This window comes from Mus pahari, chromosome 16 (genome assembly GCF_900095145.1).
Source record: "Mus pahari chromosome 16, PAHARI_EIJ_v1.1, whole genome shotgun sequence".
In the NCBI taxonomy this organism is placed as follows: domain Eukaryota; kingdom Metazoa; phylum Chordata; class Mammalia; order Rodentia; family Muridae; genus Mus; species Mus pahari.
The window spans coordinates 47,839,279-47,851,631 of NC_034605.1; the positions used below are offsets into that span (position 1 = coordinate 47,839,279).

Sequence of the window (12,353 nt, forward strand, 5' to 3'; positions counted from 1 at the left end):
AGAGAACATTTTCATGCTATATGTGGTCCAATCTCATACAGAAAAAAATGTAGAAAAGCACTTATTACAATTTTGATAAATATTAAACAATAGATTTTTAAGGTCTTTAACTAAAATTTACCAGAATAGCAGTAGTTATTTCTCCACTCAGTAGCAAAGAGGAAAAGTGAGAAAACGATATGAAAGACTGACATTCACAGCTCACCCTGCCCCTGAAGAGCCACATACCTCTAGGACTCTTCTGTTTTGCTGAATGTCAATGTCAATTAAGGATGCTAACATGCATCCTTACATTCCTTGGGCAATACACAGTGAAGAAACAGAGAATGTTCCATAAAACCAACCCTCTGTGACAGACAAAGAGGTCACAGCAAGTTACATTCCAGTTCCTCTTATAATCTTGTAATGATATGGTTTTCCCTGTATCAGTATTAATAAGAACATTTGAGGAGGTAAGTTTCTTTAGTAAAGATTAGCTCTCCTGGAATACAAGACTATCCGTCATTTATATTTTAGATCTTACGAAAACTATAGGCTCGATTAGAACTCAGTTCAGCACAGCAAGCTAACTACGATGCTGCTCACTGGCTCTTTTGGACAACCTAGCACCCAAAGCACACCAGGGTTGTGCCAACAAACAGTCCTGCTGAGAGGGTAAGCCTGTACAGGAGGGCTGCCTGGCTCAAGGTCTATCAAACTCAACAAAGTATCTGTGCAACAAGGTACACAAAGAAGCACTGCACGAACAGGTGTGTGGTGTCACACTTGGGTTTTATCTGCTCTTTGTAAGAAGCAAGATACAGTGTAAATGGACCACAACATTTATAAAGATCTTTTCTCCACTTTCTAGGACAACTGCCCTTTTCAGGGTAAAGAGAGCCTGAAAATGGCAAATACTGACACACAAGTGACACAGAGAACTTCAGGGACTTTTATGTAGAACATTCCAGATGAACATTAGCCCTGAATACTGTAGTACTGATAGGAAAATCCTCTATAGCTGACCTACAAACAGGCCCAGCCCTAGAATGGGAGTTACTTTACCTGGCATTTGGAAGACTTAGAAACAACATTCTAAAATAGCTTTTTAAAAGATTCACCATTAAAAGCTAAAATTCAAAAATACAAGATGTCTCTCATACCCAGGATAGAAAAACTGGTGTGGGATCTCCTATTGCTAGCTTCCTCCCATACTATATTGTCTGAACATTCACAAGCCAGTAACAGCTTGGTTTGCTTTTCTTGTTTGGGAGGTCAAGGAAGACAGATAAAGTTTTCTTTTTTTTTTTTTTAAATTAATTAATTAATTTAAAGATTTATTCATTTATTATATGTAAGTACACTGTAGCTGTCTCAGACACCCCAGAAGAGGGCATCAGATCTTGTTACGGATGGTTATGAGCTACCATGTGGTTGCTGGGATTTGAACTCCGGACCTTTGGAAGAGCAGTCAGGTGCTCTTACCCACTGAGCCATCTCACCAGCTCCAACAGTTTTCTCACAAGGAAAAGCAATCTGGAAATTCAGGAAATGGGTCCAAGTAGCTTGCATTCCCTTGACAAAAACAAAACCTACAGTAATCAAAACCTACAGTAATATTAAAAGCATTCCTACAACGGGCATGGCTTGCTGCCATGCCTGATGACCTGAGTTAATTTCTGTAACACATATGATGGAAAGAAAGAATTGACTATCACAAGGTTTCTTCTCTAACCTCCATACCAGTGCTGTGGCTTATTGTGCGCGCATGACACACACACACACACACACACACACACACACACACACACACACACACACACAACACACACACGGTTTTCCTTCTATCTAAGAAAGAGTTTTCTACAGACTTCTGGGTCTAGCTGGGTGTGGTGATGCACACCTGTAATCCTAGCACTCAGGAGGACCAAAAGTGTGGTCTAGCCTAGGCCACAGGGCAAGGATGCACCTTTAAAAATAAACAAATAAAATCATGATCCAGGGTCTTAATAAGGATCCATGGCTTGAAAGCACGGGACTTCTGCCAACACAAACACTGTCCTGAGCAAGGCCAAAGATGTTCGGAAGGCAGACCTGCTCTCCTCCTGTGACTAATGCAAGTGACATCAACCTGGTCCACTGAAGGGAAGAGCCCAGAATATAACAGTCGACCTTTTAACGACTATTCCGCAAGAGTGTCAACCAATACTGACTTGTCTGTTACAGAGACCTTAAGGCAAAAAAAATCTAAGTAGGTCACAGTTTTGTTTTTTGTTTTTGTTCCTAGAGAATAGAGTAGGTGACATTCCCATACTTTAGACATACTAAAGAAAAATAGCATTATCATGTTTAATATTACCCTTAACTTAGCACGCGGCCTATGAAGCAGGCTTCACTGGTGAGCTCTGTAAACTTGTAACTGTTACACAGGAGCCATGATAATAAACACAAGAAATAAGCTCTCCTATACAGCTTCCACTCCAGCACTGACTGCCTGGAGTTCCCGCCAGTTACTGGTTTCTTGTTTTAGTTCTTTCAGAACTCATCAGGAAAGGCAATGGGCCAACCTCTTACAGATTAATTCTTCAGTATGGAACCTTTAATGACCCCCCTCCCCCCCCACACACATTACTTGTATGTGCTAAAGGTTCAGACCCCAAAGAAATGGTGATTTCTCTGTAAGCCTCCTGCCAGGGGAAGGAAAAGGCACAGGTTTTCTCACTCCCAGCTAACGGGAAAAAACACATCTGTCCAAGAAAATATTTCACACAATCTATATTGTGTAAACTCAGCATAAAAGTAATAAGATGATATGATCAGATTCATCGGCATTTAAGGTTGAAGAGATCCTGAGAGATATGGTAACAAAGATAATGTGGAATTTCTAAAAAGTGCTCCAAAAAAAGACAATGAAGAATTAGGGAATGGGCTTGTTAGTGATAGAAATAAACTATATGTATCATATTCCAGTAAAGGGACTGAAAAAAAAAATCACTTCCAAATCTGTTTTATATGAAAATCTGTTTCATTATGCTTTGGAGACTAAAGTACATTTTTATATCATCATTATTATAATTTATTTTTTATCTTTAAAGATGAGAAACCTTGGGGCTGGTGAGATGGCTCAGCGGGTAAGAGCACCGACTGCTCTTCCAAAGGTTCCGAGTTCAAATCCCAGCAACCACATGGTGGCTCACAACCATCTGTAACAAGATCTGATGCCCTCTTCTGGAGTGTCTGAAGACAGCTACAGTGTAATTACATATAATAAATAAATAAATCTTTTAAAAATAATAATCAGATAAGCTTTCTGAACAGACAGTTCTCACTTTAAAAAAAAAAAAAGATGAGAAACCTTAACTCATACCTACATCTTAGAAAAATAAACTATTGTAACAGTAATATAATCAGACTGGGAAAAGATTATTGACAGGAAAGCCAGTCACCAAAATGTGGGTCTGAACTAAAAGGACTCCACTGACAACATGAAAGAAAGCACAGATGAAATTAAAGAAGTGTTAGTGGACTCAGGATGACAGGGGAGGAGAAAGATTACCAAGACCCTAGGACTGTGGGCTGCAGAACTCTGTAGAAGGCAGCATCTGACTGGAAACATCCAAGTTTTGTAGTGGACAGACATATCTCAGGGCTTGGTGATCTTGAGATGACTGTTGGATTCAAAGCAGAAGTGCCTAGAAGGTAAAGAGATGCCCACACTAAAGACCATGATCACCAAGTGGGTGGTGGATGAACAAGGACAGGTTAGAAACTCCTAAGGAGGGGATAGGAACAGAAGTAACAGGAACCAGTATGAGAATCCAAGAGATGTCAACCATGAAACGTCTAAAAGGAAACTGGAACCTATAATAGAGAAAATGTACTTTAGCAGTGCTGGAGAATTCAAATTGGCCAATTTCAGAGGGTTAGGTAATTAAGAATTGACTTGTCAATAGATTTAATTACCTAAAAGGTTAAGAAAAATATATATTAAACATTTAAGCACATCCTACATTTATTCTCTATCAGTATTTTAGTAAGACACAAACTCATATAATTTCCATTAAGCAAAATATTAACCATGGTATGCCATGTACCTTGTTTATCCATTAGTCTTTTTTCAAGAGGCATATTAATGGTGTGTCAGGTAAAATTATATTTTACCTTTCCTTTAGCTAGTCTAGTATTTATCTTTAAGTATACTTTCCAAGTTCCATTAATCCATGTTAAAGCATAGATCACCCCCAAAAAATCATAGTTCACATATCTTACTGCAATAATGAAAGCTACCTATAATTTTTCATTTTCTCTTAAGAAAAATAATTTGTTATTTTATGACAATGAATTTTTTAAATCAATTCAAGGACTGAAACTGGTATAACCAAAATATGATACACAACTTTAAGAAAATTAAAATGATGGTCAATGATGTCTCTCTGCGGAAACCAGTACAATAAGTAAATCAGCTCGTCCTTTGAAACAGTGACCATGACAGTTTCCTAAGCTTGAACTAAAGACTATAAAGAGTACAGGTAGGCAAAGCTGAGACCCACTTGCTAGGCACAGAAAATCTGAGCCACTATTCCCATGCTTGGGCATAGCACTGAGACAGTGATGCCCAGTCTGCAGCAAAAGGGAGGCTCTGTTCTCGGTCTCCTTTACAGTCATTCCTTCTCCTGTCACTAACGTTAGAGCAGCAAGGCAGATAGATGCAAATGCACAAGGAGACAACACGCAGCTCAACACCGGAAGAAGTCGCTCCATACTTAAGGTCCTGGGAAAAACTCAGAATTCACTACTGAATTCAAGAAATGTTCAAGGCTAGGCTGGATCATGTCACAAACAAACGAACGAACCAACCAACCAACCAACCAACCAACCAACCAATCAACCAACCAGAACTGGTATAAAATGTAAGCTCCAAACTATCTTTGCAGATTTTATAAACTGGTTCAGAGATACTGAGAGATATTACAGTTTGTAAATCGTAAGGTGTAAGCACATACAACTGAACTATCTCTAGAAAAAGGGTTAATTTCTGTTATTAAACCTGAACTAATTATATTTTGCTGATTTTCAATAAGCCCCTCCTCTCTCTGCTACACGTTTTGTATGTGTCTGGTAATAGAACCTAGGCCTCTGACATAACAGGGGAATGTTTACTACTGAGTTACCTCCAACTCAGGCAATATAATTTCCTTAAGATTGGTGTATCATCTGTTGTGACTACATTTCACTTCAGAGATTTTGACTGTCATCCAAATGGCTCTGTAAAAGTAAAACATTTTTGTTTGTTGTTTATTTGTTTTTGGTTTTTGAGATTTGATTTCTTTGTGTAGCCCTAGCTGCCTTGTAGAACTAGCTCTGGAAACCAGACTGACCTCAAAAAGAGATCCGCCTGCCTCTGCCTACCGAGTGCTGGGTGTCTTAGGGATTCAATTCCTGCACAAACATCATGACCAAGAAGCAAGTTGGGGAGGAAAGGGTTTATTTGACTTACACTTCCATACTGCTGCTGACCACTAAAGGAAGTCAGGACTGGAACTCAAGCAGGTCAGGAAGCAGGAGCTGATGCAGAGGCCATGGAGGGATGTTCTTTACTGGCTTGCTTCCCATGGCTTGCTCAGCCTGCTCTCTTATAGAACCCAAGACTACCAGCCCAGAGATGGCACCACCCACAAGGAAACCTCCCCACCTTGATCATTAATTGAGAAAATGCCTTACAGCTGGATCTTGTGGAGGCATTTCCCCAACTGAAGCTCCTTTCTCTGTGATAACTCCAGCTTGTGTTAAGTTGACACAAAACTAGCCAGTAGAGCTGGGATTAAAGGTGTGGCCACCATTGCCTGGCAGAAAAACATATTTCAAACCCAACCTACAGAATGGCATTTAGATAACATAGAGGGAAAAGATATAGTAAGCCAATTTACTGAAGCATTTATTATCTTCAATGAACTGTCAGGACATGACATTTCAATACTGACAACAAGCAGATACTGTTCAAGAAATGTATACACTGTCAGTCCAATGATCTAAGAAGCTATTCTGACTATCTGTTCTTGTGACTACAAAACTGCTAAGACACTTATAGCCAACTTACAGGCTTAAGTTTGATTTTTGAAAACAATGTAAGTTATGGTGATATTTTTATTAAACCCACAGAATAACCAAGAATCTCAAGAGGTTACTGGCCTAGCAAGTGTGACTACAAACTTTTATTAAGTAAAATGGGAGTTTCTGGGTACTTTTAATTAACCACCCAGAATTAATTTAATGAATCATAGGTGGCACTGAGAGGGGAAATATTAAAGGAGAAAATGGAGAAGAGAGTTGAGTTTGGACGTTCACAACGTTTTCTATATTTCTACTTTTTGAACTTTCATTTTAATTATGGTTCTATAGGGGGTGGGGTGCGTGCACAAGTGCAGTGCCCATTGGGACCAAGAGAGGATATCAGAGTTCCTGGAGCTGGAGTTACATACATCATGTATGTATGATGTTCTATGTGGGTGCTAGGATCCAAATCTGGGTCCTCTACAAAAGCAGCAAATGCTCTTAACCATGGAGCCATCTCTCCACCTCCTTTCTGAACTTGCAGAATACTGTTACAGTAGCTATTTATACTGCTCTTGTTTGCGAATTCCAACATCTGTGTCAGTTCTGAATGGTTTTGATTGATGGGTTATCCTCTTCAATATGGTTGTTTAGTAATCTTTGATTACAAGCCAGACATTGTGATTTATCTTGAGCACTAGATACATTTGTATTCCTATAAATATTCATGAGCTTTATTTGAGACACTGTTAATTGAGTTGGAAACAGTTGGCCCTTTGGAAGCTTGCCTGTGATTTGTTACAGAGGTCTACAGCAATGCTCAGTTAGGAGGCAACAAGCTCTGCTGACTCCAGACCTTTCACAGTGCTTCCTTGGGCACAGGAGTTACAAGTTTTGCATCTAGCTGCTGAGAACAGGAACAGCATCAACAACTGCTGGGTCCTGCTGGGCATTTCCCCTCCTATTGTCATAGGTACTTACTTGGATGAATGCTCATGGCAAACCCTCTGCAGATTTCTGGGATTCTCTCCCTGAGCTTCTCTGTCCTTTTTACTGTAGTGTCCTATCACCTCTAGCTGTGTCCTCCTCTGTAGGTTCTCAGCCATGTGTGCTCAACTCAGCCAGGCTCTTCCTGGGACCCTCTCTCCACTGCATCCCAGCAGCAGGCACCACAGCAGTCTAACTGTTTACTTATCTGTCACATGGAGACTAGAGCTGGTTGCTGTTATGCCACCTTGGGTAGATGTCTTTTCATGAGGGGTGCCTTAGGAGATCATCTGACCCACTTTTCTTTTTCTTTTCTTTTTATTTCTTTTCTTATTATGCAATTCAAGCTAATCTTGAACTCACTGTGAAACCAAGGATAGAACTTCTGATCTTGTTGCCTCCGCCTCACTAGTGGAGTGGTCTCAAGGTTGCGTCCGGCATCCTGCCCACTTTCCAGAGAGCATCCAAGTCCATAGGAGAGCCACAGGAGCCCAACTACTACTCCTTTCCTATCTTTTTCCTTTGGGAAGGAGCTCTGAACCTCCTGTTTTGGTTCAGAACCATTTTTATCCTGGAGCCTGACACTGATTTCCTTTGTTTTCTTCTCAGCAAAGGCAAGCAAGCTGTATGCCACACTCTTGCCAGACCCGCCTCCCACAATCCAAGTACTCAAGGTACATATGCAGTTAGATTTCTGACCATAGCGTCTACACAGGTCGGGTGGACAGTCGTTTCAGGAGCTTGGCAGGCGAGGCCTGAGCACGCACTGGTCAATACCACGTGTGTAACCTCTCACTTGCACCACTTATACTTTGTTCTAGAGATTTCTAAAGTCAGACCACATGCTGCCATGAAAGAAACCAAGGAAAAGGACATAGTCCTTACCATGTGCTACAAATGTATAAATCTATGACTGTAAGAAGAAAGGACTGATAACTCCCTCAAAACACACAAGCACCAACTCTAACCAACAGGGCAGAGGGTCTAAGAAACAACCACATTTCAGAATCTGAATATGTCAGTGACTGGGCTGCCCTAAGCCAACAAACGGTTGTTAAAGCCATAAGGTATCTATACTCATGTACTAATAGTATGCAGTGGACTAAAGGGGAAAATCTAAGCAACCCAGAAGTTTGGAAGTAAGAAATATCTTAAATTATTATTATTAATTTTTTTAAATAACTCTGTCCTTTTTTGTTCTGTTTTGTTTTTGTTTTTCGAGACAGGGTTTCTCTGTGTAGCCATGGCTGTCTTGGAACTCACTCTGTAGACAGGCTGGCCTCGAACTCAGAAATCTGTCTACTTCTGCCTCCCAAGAGCTGGGATTAAAGGCATGTGCCATCACTGCCCAGCATCTTAAATTATATCTTATGCATGGTGTATGTGTGTGTGTGTGTGATATCTCTAAGGCATGTGCCACCAAGCCCAGGCATGTATCATGTTAAGTGTCATACAGCGCCAGTGAGAGGGTCCTGTGTAAAAAGGCATATGCCAACAAGCCTAGTGACAAGTTTGAATTCCTGGGACCTAGATGATAAAGAGAACCAACATCTACAAATTGACCTCTGATTCACATGTGCACCATCATATACGTGCACAGAGAGACACAGACACGCAAATAAATATAGCAAATTTTAAATGTAATAATAAGCAATTATTGTGATAGAATTCCAATAAGTACTTCTTAAGTTATTGTGATATTGCATTAAAAGTTTACAAGATTAAATTGTTTTAGTTGTTCTTTTCATTCCCTCAAACCTATCTAGTATTTTAGGACACAGAATCTCTGTTCATACTGTTCTTTCTGCCTAAGCTTGTGCAGTCCTAGATCCTCAGATGCAGGACTCAGCTCTATTTATCTTCTTAGGCCTTCCCTGATACCTAAGGAAGTCTCCTTCCTGCCTGCTATGTCATCATTCCATCTACCTGAGGCTTAGTCTACCGCCCGAGACTCTCATTTTATCCACGTTTTGTCTGTGCTCCCATATTCCAGGACTGAAATGGAAACTGACTCCCACCCACATACCAAGCTTATTTTAATTGTTAGAGAAAAGCATGCACATAGTTTTAAGTCCTTTACTTTGGCTCATATGGTAAATATTCATCTCTTTATGAGAAAGCTGTGTACAACTGGTTACAAAACATCTGCAAGAGATCCATGAGTTAAAACTTATAGGGCTAAATACATACACCCCAACCACCCCACCCCTCAGAGTACGATCTCCTGGCTGCTCAAAACCATATCCTATCTATGCCACAACGAGTACTATTTATCAAGGCAGTCCCTGTTTCTGTTCATAAAAACTTTCGTCAGGACTAGAGGGATAGTTCAGTCCATAACACGCTTGAGTTCACACAAGCACGAGGACCTGAGTTTGAGTCCCAGATCTGTGTTAAAAGGTAAGGCATGGTGGCATATACCTGTAACCCCGTGACTGAGGAAAGAGACAGGGGACTCCCTGGGGTTGCTGGCTAGCCAGCCTAATCAGTAAGTTGAATCAGTAAGTTTCAGACCCATGAGAGACCCTGTACCAAAACAAATGAATAAATAAAAGCCAAGTGGAGGGCAGCTGATATCAAGGAGTCCTCATTTAATAAGAATCCGAAAGTTAAGCTTTAATGTCATGGTGTAATATCATGGTGTGCCATTACTTTGATTTAATGGCACGGGTGCTGGCTTACTGGTGTGCACGTGCCTGTGAAGACCAGATGATACCTCAGATATTGTTCTGCAGACAGAATTAAACTTTTTTCCCCTCTTTTTGGAGCTGGCCTGCTCATCAAGTAGGCTTGGCTGGCTTCTCTGAGTTTGAGGCCAGCCTGGTCTACAAAGTGAGTTCCAGGACAGCCAGGGCTACACAGAGAAACCCTGTCTCNAAAAACAAAAAACAAAACAAAACAAAAAAAGCCAGGCGTGGTGGTACATGCCTTCTCTGCTTCTCCAGTGCTCAGAGCCTGCGCTACAGAGTCTGCTTTTTCTGTGGGTTGAAGGGCTAGAGCCCAGGTCAGCATGCCTGTAAGACAAGTGCACTGCCACTCACCAGGCACTTTCTTCCAGCCCCAAGCTCATTTATTGCTATCAACATTTTAAATTTTCAGTGTTAAACAGAATACTAAGGTGCCTATTTTAATATGTATTATATGCAAATTGGCTCTATAAGGGAAAAAGTTGTGAAACACTGAGTCAAACAAATGCCCTTCCTTCAGGAATTCTCGGAGCCTTTAATGCACTGACACAGAAGGCAAGCAGGTGCTTCTGTAATGTATTTGATCATGGAATGTTTGAGGAGTGAGTACTCACGTCCAGCACTTCTGGGACTGTTGCGCTAGTAAAACAATTTTAAATTTGATCTGTGTATTTGTAGTATATGTACATTTCTTAAGTCAAGGAGCACGTGTGAGGACTTATTTTCAATACAAACTGGTCCCCTGGGTTGCAGCTCGTTCCGACTTCCTGTCCAGCTTTTCACAAGCAACCACACTCAATTCTGTTACTGCTAGCCTGGTGTATTTATGAATAATATGCCAAAACCAAAGTTCTTTTTCCTATTTTAAACATTACTGATTTCCTCTTGTACAATACGAAAATTCCTTGAATCCCCCTCCTCCCTTTGACATAAATGTGCTCTTTTTCTTTTTTTTTTTTCTTTTAGGTTTTTCGAGACAGGGTTTCTCTGTGTAGCCCTGGCTGTCCTGGAACTCACTTTGTAGACCAGGCTGGCCTCGAACTCAGAAATCCGCCTGCCTCTGCCCCCCCCCCCCCCGAGTGCTGGGGTTAAAGGTGTGCGCCACCACCGCCTGGCTTTTTGGCTTGCTTTCTTTCTCTTTCTTTTTTTTTCTTTTCTTTTTTTTTTTTTTTTTTTTGATAAACGTGCTCTTTTGTACCCAGCTTCCCAAAAAGCTGGATCATTGACTTTGCATTTAAGGGTCACAATATTCTGTGAACATTGTTTGTAACTGGGATGTGCTATCTTATGGCCTGTCCTGAAAATTGCTTTCCCTTGAATATTTGCCTTCCTCTTCCTTTCTAGAGAAAAATAAAAACCAACTCAATAAACCTATCTGAATGAATTTAGTATCAACTTCTCCATCACAGCTAATAAAACTGCTCAACAGGGTTATTAGACTTATCAACCTGCTTGTTCCGTTTCCTCGTGGAAATACTGCTCTTGGTACCATCCCACAAGGCTCCGGTCACCTTCGCCTGGGATGCCTGCCTCTCTGCCTCTCTCCTCAATAGGGTGGAGCTTGTTCCTGCATGGTTGTTGGCTCTCGTGTGTAGACTACAGCCTCTGTAATTTCTTAGCAAAGTGTTCAAATGAGCTGAGCCAGAGCTCTTCTAGGCTTGGAAACAATTGTATTTCCTTATCTCTGATAAATATTTTGCTAAGTAAATATCCACACTCTAAGGACAAATTACTTTTCTTTCCTCCTCTTCCTTCTTCCTCTTATTTAAAGATGATTTATGTATGTATTCATTTATCTATTCTTTCTATAGCACAAGCTCTAGAAGGGATAGAGGAGCTCATCCCCACGTCTTCAGTGCAGCAGTGCCCAGTCCTGGGCTCTTGCTTACAGCCCTCAGTGGAGAGGCTTCAGGCTCTGCCCTTGGCACATTCTCCAGGGCTCTCCTTACCTCATCAGCACGCACGATGGTCAGAGGCACGTTCTTCTCTTGGGGAAGAAGACACAGGGGACCAAGGGTAGCACCTCTGAGCACTCACTGGTTAGAATGGGCGGGCCAGGGTACACCTTCCTCAGTTCCACAGAGCACCACTTAATGAAAGCCCTCTCACCCTGGCTGTCTGCAGTGCGCTGGCATAAGTGAACGTGAATTCACACAGCAGTGCGCTGGCAGAAGTGAACGTGAATTCACACAGCAGTGCGCTGGCAGAAGTGAACGTGAATTCACACAGCAGTGCGCTGGCATAAGTGAATGTGAATTCACACAGGCTCAGTTTTGCACCAACCATCTTTGAGGCTGCCATCTTTGCTAGTCCAGAAATACTTAGCTCCAGTGTGTTGGGAGCTTTTTTGTTGCTTCTCTGAAGCAGAGGGAAAAAAAGAGAAAGGCTGCCTGCCAGGCAGCCAAGGCAGGTTGGAGCCTGTTGGCAGGTTTCCCAGCCTTCTGCGGCATGGGAAGGTGAGAGGAGGTGCACCAGGGGCTCACGGTGAGGGGCTGAAGATTCTATTTACCTAGGTGGAAAAAGCAGAGGCTTTTGGGATGGGAAGGAATGTCTTGTGCACCTTTAAGCAAATTGTTTCTGATAGCCTGTGGCCTTGTTTCCCAAGATACTGTTATATATATAAGAGAATTAAACTTGAGGCTGCCACAG

At 41.4% G+C, this 12,353-nt stretch overlaps 1 protein-coding gene across 1 annotated transcript in view; it reads right to left on the bottom strand.

Moving 5' to 3' along the window:
• Nucleotides 1-12,353, bottom strand: part of Dtnbp1 (dystrobrevin binding protein 1) — a 77,470-nt gene that overhangs the window by 28,296 nt on the left and 36,821 nt on the right. The gene's annotated exons all lie outside the window — the stretch shown is intronic.